Source organism: Rattus rattus, chromosome X, assembly GCF_011064425.1.
Source record: "Rattus rattus isolate New Zealand chromosome X, Rrattus_CSIRO_v1, whole genome shotgun sequence".
In the NCBI taxonomy this organism is placed as follows: domain Eukaryota; kingdom Metazoa; phylum Chordata; class Mammalia; order Rodentia; family Muridae; genus Rattus; species Rattus rattus.
This window is the reverse complement of record NC_046172.1, coordinates 99,216,607-99,233,916: the sequence shown is the minus strand read 5'-3', so window position 1 is coordinate 99,233,916 and position 17,310 is coordinate 99,216,607. Positions and strand designations below refer to the sequence as shown.

General features: G+C 38.0%; 1 non-coding gene and 1 pseudogene across 1 annotated transcript; both read right to left on the bottom strand.

The window, feature by feature from the left end:
* LOC116888105 overlaps positions 1–17,310 on the bottom strand; it is a 109,656-nt pseudogene that overhangs the window by 19,075 nt on the left and 73,271 nt on the right.
* Positions 7,730–7,836, bottom strand: LOC116889417. Its single transcript, XR_004386382.1, has one exon. It is a non-coding gene; the product is annotated as a U6 spliceosomal RNA (small nuclear RNA).

Here is a 17,310-nt window from a genome sequence, read left to right as displayed (position 1 = left end):
TGTTATTCCCTTTCCCAGTTTATGGGCCAACATCCCCCTAACCCCTCCTCCTCCCCTTCTTTGTGGGTGTTCCCCTCCCCATCCTCTCCCCCATTGCCGCCCTCCCCCAACAATCACGCTCACTGGGGTTCAGTCTTAGCAGGACCCAGGTGCTTCTCAGCCATTCTATATTCCTTAGCTGTGAATTCTTTGTTTAGCTCTGTACCCCATTTTTTTTTAAATAGGGCTATTTGACTCTCTGGATTCAAACTTGTTGAGTTCTTTGTATATTTCTTATATTAGCCCTTTATCAGATGTAGAATTTGTAAAGAATTTTTCCCAATCTGTTGGTTGCTGTTTTGTCCTAATGATGGAGTCCTTTGCTTTACAGAACCTTTGCAGTTTTATGAGGTCCCATTTGCGATTCTTGATCTTAGAGCATAAGTCATTGTTTTTTGTTGAGAAAAATTTCCCCAGAGCCCATGTGTTCAAGATTCTTCCCCACTTTTTCTTCTATTAGTTTGAGTGTATCTGGTTTGATGTTGAGGTCCTTGATCCACTTGGACTTAAGCTTTGTACAGGGTGATAAGCATGGATCGATCTGCATTCTTCTACATGCTGACCTCGAGTTGAACCAGCACCATTTGCTGAAAATGCTTTTTTCCATTGGACAGTTTTGGCTCCTTTGTCAAAAATCAAGTGACCATAGGTGTGTGGGTTCATTTCTGCGTCTTCAATTCCATTCCACTGGTCTATCTGCCTGTCTTTGTACTAATACCATACAGTTGTTTTGTTTGTTTGTTTGTTTGTTTGTTTTATCACTATTGCTCTGTAATACAGCTTGAGGTCAGGGATGGTGTTTCACCCAGAAGTTCTTTTATTGTTGAGGATAGTTTTCACTATCCTGGACTTTGATTATTCCACATGAATTTGCAAATTGCTCTTTCTAATTCTATGAAGAATTGAGTTGGAATTTTGATGGAGATTGCATTGAATCTGTAGATTGCTTTTTGCAAGATGGGATTTTTTTAATATATTAATCGTGCCAATCCATGAACATGGGAGATCTTTCCATATTCTGAGATCTTCTTTAATTTCTTTCTTAAGAGACTTGAAGTTCTTGTCATATAGATCTTTCACTTTCTTGGTTAAAGTCACCTCAAGATATTTTATATTATTCAGGACTATTGTGAAGGGTGTCATTTCCCTAATTTTGATCTCATCCTGTTTTTCCTTTGAGTAGAAGAAGGCTACTGATTTGTTTGAGTTAATTTTATACCCAGACACTTTGCTGAAGTTGTTTATCAGGTTTGGTAGTTCTCTCGTGGAAGTTTTGGGGTCACCTAAGTATACTATCATAGCATCTGCAAATAATGATATTTTGACTTCTTCCCTTCCAATTTGTATCCCTTTGACCTCCTTTCATTGTCTGATTGCTCTGACTAGGATATTTAGTACTATATTGAATAAGTAGGGAGAGAGTGGGCAGTCTTGTCTAGTCCCTGATTTTTGTCAGATGGCTTCACGTTTCTCTCCATTTAGTTTTATGTTAGCTACTGTTTTGCTCTATATTGCTTTTACTGTGTTTAAGTATGAGCCTTGAATACCTGATCTTTCCAGGATTTTTATCATGAAGAGGTGTTTAATTTTATCAAATGCTTTCTCAGCATCTAATGAAATGATCATATGGTTTTTATCTTTGAGTTTGTTTATATAGTGGATTACATTGATGGATTTTTGTATATTGAACCATCCCTGCATCCCTGGGATGAAGCCTACTTGATCATGATGGATGATCATTTTGAAGTGTTCTTGGATTCGGTTGGCAAGAATTTTATTCAATATTTTTGCGTCGATATTCATAAGGGAAATTTTCTTTTTCCTTATTGCGTTTTTGTGTAGGTTAGGTACAAGTGTAATTGTAGCTTCATCGAAGAAATAGGATAGTTCTTAGTCTGTTTCTATTTTGTAGAATAGTTTGAACAGTATTGGTATAAGGTCTTCTATGAAGTTTGGATATTATTCTGCAGTAAATCCATCTGGTTCTGGCCTCCTTTTGGTTGGGAGACTTTTAATATCTGCTTCAATTTCTTTAGGAGTGATGGGGTTGTTTAGATGGTTTATCTGTTCCTGATTTAAATTTATTACTGATATGTGCTAGAAAAATGTCCATTTTCCAGTTTTGTTGGATATAGACTTTTGTAGTAGGATCTGATGATTTTTTGAATTTCCTCAGATTTTGTTGTTATGTCTCCCTTTTCATTTCTGATTTTGTTAATTTGGACACACTCTCTGTGCTCTCTGGTTAGTCTGGCTAATGGTTTATCTATCTTGTTGCTTTTCTCAAAGAACCAGCTCCTGGTTCTTTTTATTCTTTTTACAGTTCGTTTTGTTTCTACTGGGTGGTTTTCAGACTTGAGTTTGATTATTTCCTGCCTTCTACTCCTCCTGGGTGTATTTGCTTCTTTTTGTTCTAGAGCTTTCAGGTGTGCTGGCAAGCTGCTAATGTATGCATTCTTCAGTTTCTTTTTGCAGGCACCCAGAGCTGTGAGTTTTCTTCTTTTTTTTCCCCATCTTTATTAACATGAGTATTTCTAATTTACATTTCGATTGTTATTCCCCTTCTGGGTTTCACTGCCAATATTCCACTAACCCCTCCTGCTCCCCTTCTGTATGGGTGTTCCCCTACCAATCCTCCCCCCATTACCACCCTCCCCTGCAACACTCACGTTCACTGGGGGTTCAGTCTTGACAGGGCCAAGGGCTTGCCCTTCCACTGGTGCTCTTACTAGGCTATTCATTGCTACCTTTTGAGGTTTGGAGCCCAGGGTCAGTCCATGCATAGTCTTTTGGGTAGTGGCTTAGTCCCTGGAAGCTCTGGTTGGTTGGCATTGCTTGTTCATATGGGGGTCCCAAACCCTTCAAGCTCTTTTCAGTCCTTTCAAGATTCCTTCAACGGGGATCCTGTTCTCAGTTCAGTGGTTTGCTGCTGGCATTCGCCTCTGTATTTGCTGTATTCTGGCTGTGTCTCTCAGGAGAGATCTACATTCGGTTCCTGTCAGCCTGCACTTCTTTGCTTCATCCATCTTATCTAATTGGGTGGCTGTCTATGTATGGGCCACATGTGGGGCAGGAGTTGAGACCATTGATGTTGAGAGATATTAAGAATAGTGATTATTGCTTCCTGTTATATTCATATTTGGATGTGAGGTTATGTTTGTGTGCTTTTCTTCTCTTTGTTTTGTTGATACCGACAATTAGTTTCTTGCTTTTTCTAGGTGTAGCTTGCCTCCTTAATGAGGGGTTTTACCATTTATTATCCTTTGTAGTGCTGGATTTGTAGAAAGATATTGTGTAAATTTGGTTTTGTCATGGAATATCTTGGTTTATTCGTATATGTTAATTGAGAGTTTTGCTGGATACAGTAACCTGGGCTGGCATTTGTGTTCTCTTAGGGTCTGTATGACATCTGTCCAGGATCTTCTGGCTTTCATAGTCTCTGTTGAGAAGTCTTTTGTGATTCTGATAGGTCTGCCTTTATATGTTACTTGACCTTTTTCCCTTACTGCTTTTAATATTCTTTCTTTATTTTGTACATTTGGTGTTTTGACTATTATGTGTCAGGAGGTGTTTCTTTTCTGGTCCAATCTATTTGGAGTTCTGTAGGCTTCTTGTATGCCTATGGGTATCTCTTTTTTTAGGTTAGGGAAGTTTTCTTCTATGATTTTGTTGAAGATATTTACTGGTCCTTTTAGCTGGGAGTCTTCACTCTCTTCTATACCTATTATCCTTAGGTTTGATCTTCTCATTGAGTCCTGGATTTCCTGTATGTTTTGTTCTGCAATTTCTGACAGTTGGTAGACCGTCCTATAGGCCTGTGTGTCAGGAGTGCTGTATATCTGTTTTCTTTCGGCCAGTTATGGGAGCAGAGTGTTCTGCTTTCGGGTGTGTCGTCTTTCCTGTCTACTGGTCTTCAGCTGTTCCTGTGGGCCTATGTCCTGAGTTCACCAGGCAGGTCACTTGGAGCAAAAATGTTGGTCTTACCTGTGGTCCCTCGGCACAAGTTGCTCGTGGGGGGCTGCTGTTGAGTTCTCCGTGTGGGGGGCAACCAGGAGGGCCTGCGCTGCCTTTTCCTTGGGGCCCCCGTGCACTGGGGTCCCAGATGACATTTGGTGTTTTCCTCTGGAGTCAGAAATGTGGGCAGAGTGTAGACCCTTCTGGCTTCCCAGGTGTGTCTGCCCCTCTGAAGGTTTAGCTCTCCCTCCCATAGGATTTGGGTGCAGAGAACTTTTGATCCGGTCCCTTCAGGTCCATGTGGTGTCTCGTGAGTTTTCTTCTTATCTCTGCCTTCATTCTGTCCTATAACTTTGGGCATGTTGCCCCTTCATTTTCATTACATTCTAAAAAGTCTTTAATTTCTTTCTTTATTTCTTCTTTGACCAAGTTATCACTGAGTAGAGCGTTGTTTACCTTCCATGTATATGTGGATTTTCTGTCGTTTTTGTTGTTATTGAAGACCAGCTTTAATTCGTGGTGATCTGATAAGATGCATGGGATTATTTCAATCTTCTTGTATCTGTGGAGGCCTGTTTTGTGACAGATTATATGATCAGTTTTAGAGAAAGTACCGGGAGTTGCTGAGAACATATATTCTTTTGTTTTAGGTCGAGATGTTCCATAAATATCTGTTAAGATCATTTGGTTCATAACTTCTACTAGATTCTCTTATGTCTCTGTTTAATTTCTGTTTCCATGATCTGTCCATTGATGAGAGTTTGGTGTTGAAATCTCCTATTATTAGTGTGAGGTGCAATGTGTGTTTTAAGTTTTAGTAAGGTTTCATTTATGAATGCAGGTGCCCTTGTATTTGGAGCATAGATGTTTAGAATTGAGAGTTTATGTTAGTGAATTTTTTCTTTGATGAATATTTAGTGTCCTTCCCTTATCTGTTTTTAATAACGTTTGGTTGAAAGTCGATTTTATCTGATATTAGAATGGCTACTCCAGCTTCTTTCTTCAGAACATTTGCTTGGAAAGTTGTTTTCCAGTCTTTTACTCTCAAGTAATGTCTGTCCTTGTCTCTGAGGTGTGTTTCCTGTATGCAGCAAAATTTGGGGTCCACTTTATATATCTAGTCTGTTAGTCTATGTCTTCTTATAGGGGAATTGAGTCCATTGATGTTAAAAGATATGAAGGAATAGTGATTGCTGTTTCTTGTTCTTTTTGTTGTTAGAGGTGGAATTATGTTTATGTTTCTTTCTTCTTTTGGTGTTGTTGCAAGGAGAATACTTTCTTACTTTTTCTAGAGTGAACTTTTCCTTCTTGTGTTGGAGTTTTCCATGTATCATCCTTTATATGGATGGATTTGTAGAAAGATATTGTGTAAATTTTGTTTTGTCATGGAATATCTTGGTTTCTCCATCTGTGTTCATTGAAAGTTTGCTGGATATAGTAGCTGGGCTGGCGTTTGTGTTCTCTTAGTGTCCTGTATGACATCTGTCCAGGATCCTGACTTTCTAGTCTCTAACAAAGTCTGAGTGTAATTCTTATGTCAGACTTTATGGCCATGACCTTTTTTCTCTTACTGCTTTTAAATTCTGTGTTTGTGCATTTGGTGTTTTTTGACTATTATGCTTATTGAGAATTTCCTTTCTGGTCTAATCTATATAGATTCTATGTGACCTTGTATGTTTATGTGCATCCCTTTCTTTAAGTTAGGAAAGGTTTTTTTAATCCTTTTGTTGAAGATATTTACTGGCCCTTTAATTTGGGAGTCTTCATTTTCTTCTATACCTATTATCCTTAGGTTTGATCTTCTCATTGTGTCTTTGATTTCCTGGATGTTTTGTGGTAGGAGATTTTTGCATTCTACATTATCTTTGATGGACGTGTCGATGTTTTCTATGGTGTCTTCTGCCTCTGAGATTCTTTCTTCTATCATTTGTATTCTGTTTGTGATGTTTGCATCTATGACTCCTGATCTCTTCCCTAGGTTGCCTATCTCCAGGGTTGTCTACCTTTCTGCTTTCTTTATTGTTTCTATTTCCATTTTTGAATCCTGGACGGTTTTATCCATTTCCTTCACCTGTTTGCTTGTGTTTTCCTGTAATTCTTTAAGGGATTCTTTAAGGGATTTTTGTGCTTCCTCTTTAAGGGCTTCTATTTATTTACTTTTGTTATCTTGCATTTCTTTAAGGGAGTTATTTATGTACCTTCTTAAGTTTTTCATCATCATCATCATCATCATCATCATCATCATCATCATCATCATAAAATGTGATTTTTAAATCCAAATCTTGCTTTTCCGGTGTGTCTGGATACCCAGTATTTGCTTTGATGGGAGAACTGAGTTCTGATGATTTGGTTGGTTTCTGTTGCTTGGGTTCCTGAGCTTGCCTCTCACCACCAGGCTGCCTCTTGTGTTGGCTTTTCTTGCCTACTCTGAAAGTGGCATTGCCCCCTGTAAGCCTCTTTGTCAGCATTTCTGAGGACCTGTTTTCTTTCAGCTGGATCTTGGAACAGGGAGCTCTGCTCTGAGGTGTTTAGGCCCTCCTGGCGACTGGCTTTCAGCTTTTGGGGCAGGCAGAAATCCAAAGGGTCCTGCCTCTGAGTGCTCCTAGGTCCGTGTGCCCAGGGGGCACAGATGGCATTAGGAGATTTCCTCTGGGGTCAGGAATGGGGGCAGGAAGTATTTGTCTCCTCTGGGTTCTCAGGAATGTCTGTACTTCTGAGGGTCCAGCTCTCCTTCCATGGGGTTTTTCAGGGAGCTGTATTACAGGTTCAGTTCAGTTGTCTATGACTTATAAAACAAAATTTTCTGCAGCTTGAATGGAATGTATTTTAATACAATACATCATTTTGTTTGTTGTTGTTGTCATTATTTTCCTTGTCTTTCATGTTCTCTGAGCTTCCTGAATTCATGATTTGGCATAAATCATTTATTTTCAAAACTTCTCCAAAAATATTTAACTACTTTATTTTCTTTTTCTCCATCTTCTGTATCCAACTTTCTCAAAATTCTTGTATTTTTTTTTTGTAGATTTCCAGGTTTGTTTGTTTTCATTTCAACTTAATATTGTATCAACTTGTTGTTAAATTCAGTATTTCCTTCTCTGGCCATTAGTATAGAAAAGTTGAGCATTTTCTAATTGTAATTTTAGCCTATTTATCCTTCACTCCTTCTCCAATATCTACCCTTTCCATTCTCACCATCCTGTATACTCAGCTTTGACATTTCTTTTCTTTTTTCCTTATTGATTTCAGGTTTTGTTTCTTAACAAGTCTTGTGAGTAGGTCCAGAACTTCCTGGGAACCATGCCATTAAACTGAATGTTCAGCTCATATTAGCTATCAAATGCCAGTATCTCCTCAATTAATTGTTAGATTTTGCCCACACCTTCTCTCCCTCTATGGTGGAGTGTTTTCACATGCTGTACATCTAGCACAATCACTGTGAGTTCATATGTCTAACTTCCTTGTTGTGTCTGGAAAATACTGTTTCTTCAAGGTCATCCAACTCCTCAATTTTACAGTCTTTCTTTCCCCCTCTTCCAGAAGAACCCTGATCACTTTAAGGAAGAGAATAGTTTCTGCAATAGTAATTTGAACTTTACCTTTCATCTTCATTGTTTCTTAAAAATTATGTCTCTCAGTCTCTCTCTCACTCTCTTTCTCATGCCCACTCCCCCCTAATAGCACCCATCTCCTTACTGCTTTTATGTTTTCCATTAAAATCTCATAACTTACTTTTTAAAATATGGAATGCTTCATGAATTAACATGTCATCCTTGCCCAGGGGCCATGTTAATCTTTTCGGTATCATTCCAATTTTAGTATATGTACTGCTGAAGTGAGCACTAAAAGCTCATAACTTATTAATCACTGTTATTTTAAATTCTCTAATTAGTCCAAGCTCTATGTTTTACCTGATTCTTTTCTCTTGCTTAATTTGTGTCTTCAGAATATGTATTTTCTTCTGTCTCACAAAGCCTTGTACCTTACTGTTGTTATTGTGTTTGAACATTGAACATGATGCATTGAGCCTTTAGTGTGATAATTTATGCTAATGTGTGTAGAAGTGGATTGGGCTTAATGTTTTGTTTATAAATGATTAGTTCCTTATTTGCCTTTGTGATTTAGTTTTCTCGAGTTTGTGATTTGTGTGTACTTTTCGGTAAGCCTCTATACCGTAACTTCTTTAGCTGTAAACTAGTCTTATAAAATGTAGCATACTGCAGGCTTATTAGAATTCTAAGGTGCAGGAAGATATAGCCTACATAATATTCTATATAAAAAGCAATTTTTCAGTGAAGATATGCTTCTGGCCTCTGATCTACATTAGTGTTTCCTTTTCACCAAGTTTCCATTCCTCTTTAGTGTGACTAAAAGCCTAAGTTAGGGACTGGTATGAGAGAAATGCCATTCTTTTGGATTTATTCTCATACCTTTTCCTTTGAAGAGTGGTCTTTTTTAAGGAGAATGATAGAGATATATGGCATTGTCACTTTTTTTTCTTTTACTTCTATCCAGACCATTGTAGCAACTCTCTTGGCTCTTCAATATGATGGAATAGTGAGTTTCAGTTTCTAGATATGAATCATATGAGCATATGCAGGGCTTCACTAAAACTATAATTCACATTTGTTTCTCTTTTCCTGTTTATTAACACCAAGTTCTCAATGCTAAACACACACACACACACACACACACAAACACACACACACACACAAGCAAAACTGAGTAGACTCAGTAAATTACATTTATGTTGCTTATATATGTAATAATTATAACTAAAGAAAAAGACACCTTGAATTTGAGGGGAATCAGGGTAGGGGACATGGGATAGGTTCAAGGAGGAACAGAATGTGGGGAAGTATAATTATGCAATTTTATGTATATACATGCATATATGTACATATGTATATATAATTTTTATTTTATGTATATGTGTGTTAATCCTGTGAAATTTTGTACATCATCAAGGCCAGGTAGGCCATTAGATCCCTTGGAGGTAGAATTCTAGGCAATTGTGAGCTGCCCAACATGGGCTCTAGAAATTGATCATAGGACCTTTGAAAGAGCAGCAGTCATTCTTAATAACTGTGCAACCTCTCCAGTTCCTAATTATATTTTAATTAAATTTTTAAATAGTTGGTCAAGGTTTATGGTCTACAATCTAAGTATCTGAAACTTAGTTATGAAGATAAAGTATGTACACAATCATTTACACTAGTAATGTAAATGATTACAATAATATCAAAATATTTTGTGTTAGCACAAAGAACTTTAAGAGACATGTGATTCAATATGTTCATAGCAACTTTATCCATAATAGCCAGAAAATAGAAGCAACCCAGATGTGCCTCAACTGAAGAATTGATACAGAAAATATAGTACATTTAAACAATGGAATACTATTCAGCTATTAAAAACAAGGATATGAATTTCACAGGCAAATGGAAGGAACTAGAAAAATATCCTGGAGTGAGGTAAACCAGAATGAAAAGGACATGCATGATATATACTCACTGATAAGTGGATATTAGCCAAAAAGTTCAGAATAACTACGATATACCCCACAGACCCAAAGAAGTTAAACAAGAAGGAAGGCCCAAGTGAGGATGCTTAAATACCTCTTAGAAGGGTGAACAAAATAATCACAGGAGGGGAGTGAGAGGGGAGGGAGGGGAAAGGGAGAGGGAAAAAGGGGTGCAGGATCAGGTATGGGGAGAGACAGGAGGGAGACTCAGAAATACAGGAGAATGAATAGAAATATACAGCTGCCTGGGGTTGGGGGTTTGGGATTGGGGGAATCTTTAGGAAGTCCCAGAGACCTAGGATGAGGGCCGTCCCTAGGAATCAAAGCAGGTTACCTTAGCTGAAATGACTGATAGTGGGAATATAGAACCTGAACAGACCACCACCAGTAGCCAGACAGGACCCCCAGTGGAGGGGGGACAACACCAACCCACCTATAATATCTTTGACCCACTATGTTTTTAGTATATTAAAAATAAGTGATGGTAATTGCCTGAGTTTATAACTATGCTTTGTATTTCACGCATCTACCTGTCTGTTTTCAAGTACTGTACTGTATTTATTACCATAGATCTATAAGATAACTGAAAGTCAACTATGATTATACTTGCATGATTGTTAATTTTGATCAGGATTACTTTGGTTATTTTGAATAATTCATATTTTCATATGAATTATGGAAATATACTTTTTAATCCTGTAAAGAATATAATTGAAATTTTGAATAGTATTGCATAGATTCTGTAGATTGCATCTGGTGATATATATATATATATATATATATATATATATCCAGTTTCATGCTATTAATTCTGTTGATCAGAATCATACAAGTCTTTTTTGTTTGTTTGTTTTGTTTTTTTGTAGTGTCTTCAATTTCTTTTTTTGGGATTTTTAACAATTATGGTAAAGGTCTTTTACATTATCAGTTCACTTTATTCCTAGGTACCTTTTCGGGTTTATTTATTTTATGTGTATGTGTTTGTACCATATGCATGCATGGTACCCGAGAATGCCAGAAGTTGATGATAGTTCCATTGGAACTTCAATTACAAATGGTTGAGACCCAGCACAAGGGTGCTGGGAACCAAACCCTGGTCCTTTGGAAGAGCATCCAGTGTTCTTAACTAGTGCGTCATCTCTCCAGCCCCCTAGATGTTTTTAAGTATTTATATATGATATTTGTTGGGAGTAGAGCAGAAAGGCTGTTGTACCTACACATCTCCAGAGGCAGAAATGTTAAGCATGCAGAACTGGCTTTTCAATGGGAAAGATGTAAAAAGCAAAACAAACAAAAAACAAAATAATCCTAACAACTGCAACAACTACTCTTCTCAAAATGGAGGAGGAATAAGGTTAGGGTGAGGGGAGGGGCGGGTAGGAGGAGGAACTAGAGAGTGGAACTTTTCCCACACCAGCAGTGTGGAAAGAAACAAACAACAACAAATAAAACCCTGTTCTTCCACCCAGAAATGTAGGAATTGAAAGTGATGTGGAATTGAAAGTGACCAATATTCTGGAGATATGTGTTGTGGGCAAGGCCATATTAGCTACAACAGCCAAGACCAGAGAGTCTTAATAATCTAAATGACTCTGATAGTATCTCTATAGCCAGAGGGTATCCCAAGCTCCCACAACTAGTACCAGAAAAGGCAAATAGACCGCATGACCTCTATACTGACTGGATGATGGAGACAAGGCCCCATTTTAGACCCTGAAACTAGTACAGGTAGACTACCTCTAGAACCCATCCTCTTGGAAGAAATGACATGTACTTTAAGTTGACTTTCTATGTGATTATGCTTCCTTGTGCTCACGGGATTTTATTGCACCAGAAATACTTTTTTTCTTTTCAAAATTACACTCTTTTTAAATTTGTTTGAAAAGAAACAGTTGATATGAGAATCTTTAGAATTCTTGGTCCAGGTTAATGAGGTCAATCTGAACTGAGTTTTTATTGCCACCTCTTTGCAGTTCATTTTCCTGCCTGACGCCTACAAAGTTGCCCTCAGATCTTGTTTTCCTAATCTATTTTTCAATGTGCTCATTATCACTATGTAAGACATATACAGATTTTTGTATATTAACTTTTTTCTGCTATTTGGTCTACATGCTCGTCAGTTCCATGAATTTCATGCTATGGTCTTTAAATACTTTCACTATAAAAACATATATTGTAAATGTCATTGATTTTTCTTTCCTTTTTAATATTTTTGTCCTTGTTCACCAGAGAAAGTGGCTTATTTTCTTTTTTATTATGTCCTTATCTACTTTTGGTATGAGGTTGATTCTGGTTCTACAGAACAAATTGGGTGACTTTATTTCTATTTTATGGAATTGCTTTAAGAAAATTACCGGGTTGGGGATTTAGCCCAGTGGGTTGGGGATTTAGCCAGTGGTAGAGTGTGCTTGTCTAGTAAATCAAGGCCCTGGGTTCAGTCCCCAGTCTAAAAAAAAAAAGAAAGAAAAATTACCATTTTCCTAAAAGTCTAGTAGTAGAATTAAATAGGGACTCTATCTATATATGGATTTTAGCTTAAAAACTCTTTTTTTTTAATTAACTGAATATTCTTTATATACATTTCGAAAGTTATTCCCTTTCCTGCTTCCGCAACATCCCCTCCTCCCCCTTCCTTATGGGTGTTCCTCCCTCACCTCCCCCATTGCCGCCTCCCCAACAGTCTAGTTCACTGGGGTTCAGTCTATAGGACCCAGGGCTTCCCTTCCACTGGTGCTCTTACTAGGATATTCATTGCTACCTATGAGGCTTTAGTCCAGGGTCAGTCCATGTATAGTCTTTAGGTAGTGGCTTAGTCCCTGGAAGCTCTGGTTGCTTGGCATTGTTGTACATATGGGGTCTCGAGCCCCTTCAAGCTCTTCCAGTTCTTTCTCTGATTCCTTCAACGGGGGTCCTATTCTCAGTTCGGTGGTTTGCTGCTGGCATTCGCCTCTGTATTTGCTGTATTCTGGCTGTGTCTCTCAGGAGCGATCTACATCCGGCTCCTGTCGGCCTGCACTTCTTTGCTTGATCCATCTTGTCTAATTGGGTGCTGTATGTATATGGGCTACATGTGGGCAGGCTCTGAATGGGTGTCCTTCATCTCTGTTTTAATTCTTTGCCTCTCTTCCTGCCAAGGGTATTTTGTTCTCTTTTAAAGAAGGAGTGAAGTATCTACATTTTGATCATCCGCCTTGAGTTTCATTTGTTCTTAGGCATCTAGGTAATTCACATTTGGGCATAGCCACTTTATCAATAAGTGCATACCATGTATGTCTTTCTGTGATTGGGTTAGCTCACTCAGGATGATATTTTCTAGTTCCAACCATTTGCCTACGAATTTCATAAAGTCGTTGTTTTTGATAGCTGAGTAATATTCCATTGTGCAGATGTACCACCTTTTCTATATCCATTCCTCTGTCGAAGGGCATCTGGGTTCTTTCCAGCTTCTGGCTATTATAAATAAGGCTGCTATGAACATAGTGGAGCACGTGTCTTTTTTATAAGTTGGGGCATCTTTTGGGTATATGCCCAAGAGAGGTATAGCTGGGTCCTCAGGTAGTCAAATGTCCAATTTTCTGAGGAACTTCCAGACTGATTTCTAGAGTTGCAATCCCACCAACAATGGAAGAGTGTTCCTTTTCTCCGCAGATCCTCGCCAGCATTTGCTGTCACCTGAGTTTTGATCTTAGCCATTCTCACTGGTGTGAGGTGAAATCTCAGGGTTGTTTTGATTTGCATTTCCTGATGACTAAAGATGTTGAATATTTTTAGGTGTTTCTCAGCCATTCGCATTCCTCAGCTGTGAATTCTTTTGTTAGCTCCTGAACCCCATTTTTAATAGGGTTATTTTGTCTCCTGCGGTCTAACTTTTTGAGTTCTTTGTATATTTTGGATATAAGGCCTCTATCTGTTGTAGGATTGGTAAAGATCTTTTCCCAATCTGTTGGTTGCCGTTTTGTCCTAACTACAGTGTCCTTTGCCTTACAGAAGCTTTGCAGTTTTATGAGATCCCATTTGTCGATTCTTGATCTTAGAGCATATGCCATTGGTGTTTTGTTCAGGAAATTTTTTTCCAGTGCCCATGTGTTCGAGATGCTGCCCCAGTTTTTCTTCTATTAGTTTGAGTGTATCTGATTTGATGTGGAGGTCCTTGATCCACTTGGACTTAAGCTTTGTACAGGGTGATAAGCATGGATCGATCTGCATTCTTCTACATGTTGACCTCCAGTTGAACCAGCACCATTTGCTGAAAATGCTATCTTTTTTCCATTGGATGGTTTTGGCTCCTTTGGTCAAAAATCAAGTGACCATAGGTGTGTGGGTTCATTTCTGGGTCTTCAATTCTGTTCCATTGGTCTATCTGTCTGTCTCTGTACCAATACCATGCAGTTTTTATCACTATTGCTCTGTATTACTGCTTGAGTTCAGGGATAGTGTTTCCCCCTGAAGTCCTTTTATTGTTGAGGATAGTTTTAGTTATCCTGGGTTTTTTGTTATTCCAGATGAATTTGCAAATTGTTCTGTCTAATTCTTTGAAGAATTGGATTGGTATTTTGATGGGGATTGTATTGAATCTGTAGATCGCTTTTGGTAAAATGGCCATTTTTACTATATTAATCCTGCCAATCCATGAGCATGGGAGATCTTTCCACCTTCTGAGGTCTTCTTCAATTTCTTTCTTCAGTGTCTTGAAGTTCTTATTGTACAGATCTTTTACTTGCTTGGTTAAAGTCACACCGAGGTACTTTTTATTTTGGGTCTATTAGAAGGGTGTCGCTTCCCTAATTTCTTTCTCGGCTTGTTTTTCTTTTTGTAGAGGAAGGCTACTGATTTATTTGAGTTAATTTTTATACCCAGCCACTTTGCTGAAGTTGTTTATCAGCTTTAGTAGTTCTCTGGTGGAACTTTGGGATCACTTAAATATACTATCATATCATCTGCAAATAGTGATATTTTTGACTCTTCTTCCGATCTGTATCCCTTTGACCTTTTTTGTTGTCTGATTGCTCAATAGAACTTCAAGAACTATATTGAATAAGTAGGGAGAGGGCAGCCTTGTCTAGTCCCTGAGTTTAGTGGGATTGTTTCAAGTTTCTCCATTTAGTTTAATGTTAGCCACTGGTTTGCTTGTATATGGCTTTTTACTATGTTTAGGTATGGGCCTTGAATTCTATTCTTTCCAGGACTTTTATCATGAAGGGGTGTTGAATTTTGTCAAATGCTTTTCAGCATCTAATGAAATGATCATGTGGTTTTGTTCTTTTCAGTTTGTTTATATAATGGATCACGTTGATGGTTTTCCAGATATTAAACCATCCCTGCATGCCTGGGATGAAGCCTACTTGATCATGGTGGATGATTGTTTTGATGTGCTCTTGGATCTGCTTTGCCAGAATTTTGTTGAGTATTTTTATGTCGATGTTCATAAGGGAAATTGGTCTGAAGTTCTCTTTCTTTGTTGGGTCTGTGTGTGGTTTAGGTATAAGAGTAATTGTGGCTTCATAGAAGGAGTTCGGTAGTGCTCCATCTGTTTCAATTTTGTGGAATAGTTTGGATAATATTGGTATGAGGTCTTCTATGAAGGTCTGATAGAATTCTGCACTAAACCTGTCCTGACCTGGGCTTTTTTGGTTGGGAGACCTTTAATGACTGCTTCTATTTCCTTAGGAGTTATGGGGTTGTTTAACTGGTTTATCTGTTCCTGATTTAACTTCGGTACCTGGTATCTGTCTAGGAAATTGTCCATTTCTGTAGATTTTCAAGTTTTGTTGAATATAGGCTTTTATAGTAAGATCTGATGATTTTTTGAATTTCCTCTGAATCTGTAGTTATATCTCCCCTTTTCATTTCTGATTTTGTTAATTTGGACACACTCTCTGTGTCCTCTCGTTAGTCTGGCTAGGTTTATCTATCTTGTTGATTTTCTCAAAGAACCAACTTTTTGGTTCTGTGTAGATTCTTTTCTATGGTCCTTTTGTTTTACTTGCATTTCAGCTCTGAGTTTGATTATTTCCTGCCTTCTACCCTCCTGGGTGTATTTTGCTTTTTTGTTCTAGAGCTTTTAGGTGTGCTGTCAAGCTGCTGACATATGCTCTTTCCTGTTTCTTTCTGCAGGCACTCAGCGCTATGAGTTTTCCTCTTAGCACAGCTTTCATCGTGTCCCATAAGTTTGGGTATGTTGTACCTTCATTTTCATTAAATTCTAAAAAGTCTTTAATTTCTTTTTTTATTTCTTCCTTGACCAGGTTATCATTGAGTAGAGCATTGTTCAATTTCCACGATATGTGGGCATTCTTCCCTTATTGTTATTGAAGACCAGCTTTAGGCCGTGGTCCGATAGCACGCATGGGATTATTTCTATCTTTCTGTACCTGTTGAGGCCTGTTTTTTGACCAATTATATGGTCAATTTTGGAGAAAGTACCATGAGGAGCTGAGAAGAAGGTATATCCTTTTGCTTTAGGGTAGAACGTTCTATAAATATCCGTTAAGTCCATTTGGCTCATGACTTCTCTTAGTCTGTCTACGTCTCTGTTTAATTTCTGTTTCCATGATCTGTCCATTGATGAGAGTGGGGTGTTGAAATCTCCTACTATTATTGTGTGAGGTGCAATGTGTGTTTTGAGCTTTAGTAAGGTTTCTTTTACGATGTAGGTGCCCTTGTATTTGGGGGCATATAGATATTTAGGATTGAGAGTTCATCTTGGTGGATTTTTCCTTTGATGAATATAAAGTGTCCTTCTTATCTTTTTTGATGACTTTTAGTTGAAAATTGATTTTATTTGATATTAGAATGGCTAATCCAGCTTGCTTTTTCTGACCATTTGTTTGAAAGTTGTTTCCAGCCTTTCACTTGAGGTAGTGTCTGTCTTTGTCTCTGAGGTGTGTTTCCTGTAGGCAGCAGAATGCAGGGGGTCCTCTATTGATCCAGTTTGTTAATCTATGTCTTTTTATTGGGAGTTGAGGCCATTGATGTTGAGAGATATTAAGAATAGTGATTATTGCTTCCTGTTATATTCATATTTGATGTGAGGTTATGTTTGTGTGCTATCTTCTCTTTGTTTTGTTGCCAAGATGATTAGTTTCTTGCCTCTTCTAGGGTATAGGTTGCCTCCTTATGTTGGGCTTTACCATTTATTATCCTTTGTAGTGCTGGATTTGTAGAAAGATATTGTGTAAATTTGGTTTTGTCATGGAATATCTTGGTTTCTCCATCTATGTTTATTGAGAGTTTTGCAGGATACAGTAGCCTGGGCTGGCATTTGTGTTCTATTAGGGTCTGTATGACATCAGTCCAGGATCTTCTGGCCTTCATAGTTTCTGGCGAAAAGTCTGGTGTGATTCTGATAGGTCTGCCTTTATATGTTACTTGACCTTTTTCCCTTACTGCTTTAAATATTCTTTCTTTATTTTGTGCGTTTGGTGTTTTGACTATTATGTGACGGGAGGTGTTTCTTTTCTGGTCCAATCTATTTGGAGTTCTGTAGGCTTTTTGTATGCCTATGGGTATCTCTTTTTTTAAGTTAGGGAAGTTTTCTTCTATGATTTTGTTGAATATATTTACTGGTCCTTTGAGCTGGGAGTCTTCACTCTCTTCTATACCTATTATCCTTAGGTTTGATCTTCTCATTGAGTCCTGGATTTCCTGTATGTTTTGGACCAATAGCTTTTTCCGCTTTACATTATCTTTGACAGTTGAGTCAATGATTTCTATGGAATCTTCTGCTCCTGAGATTCTCTCTTCCATCTCTTGTATTCTGTTGGTGAAGCTTGTATCTACAGCTCCTTGTCTCT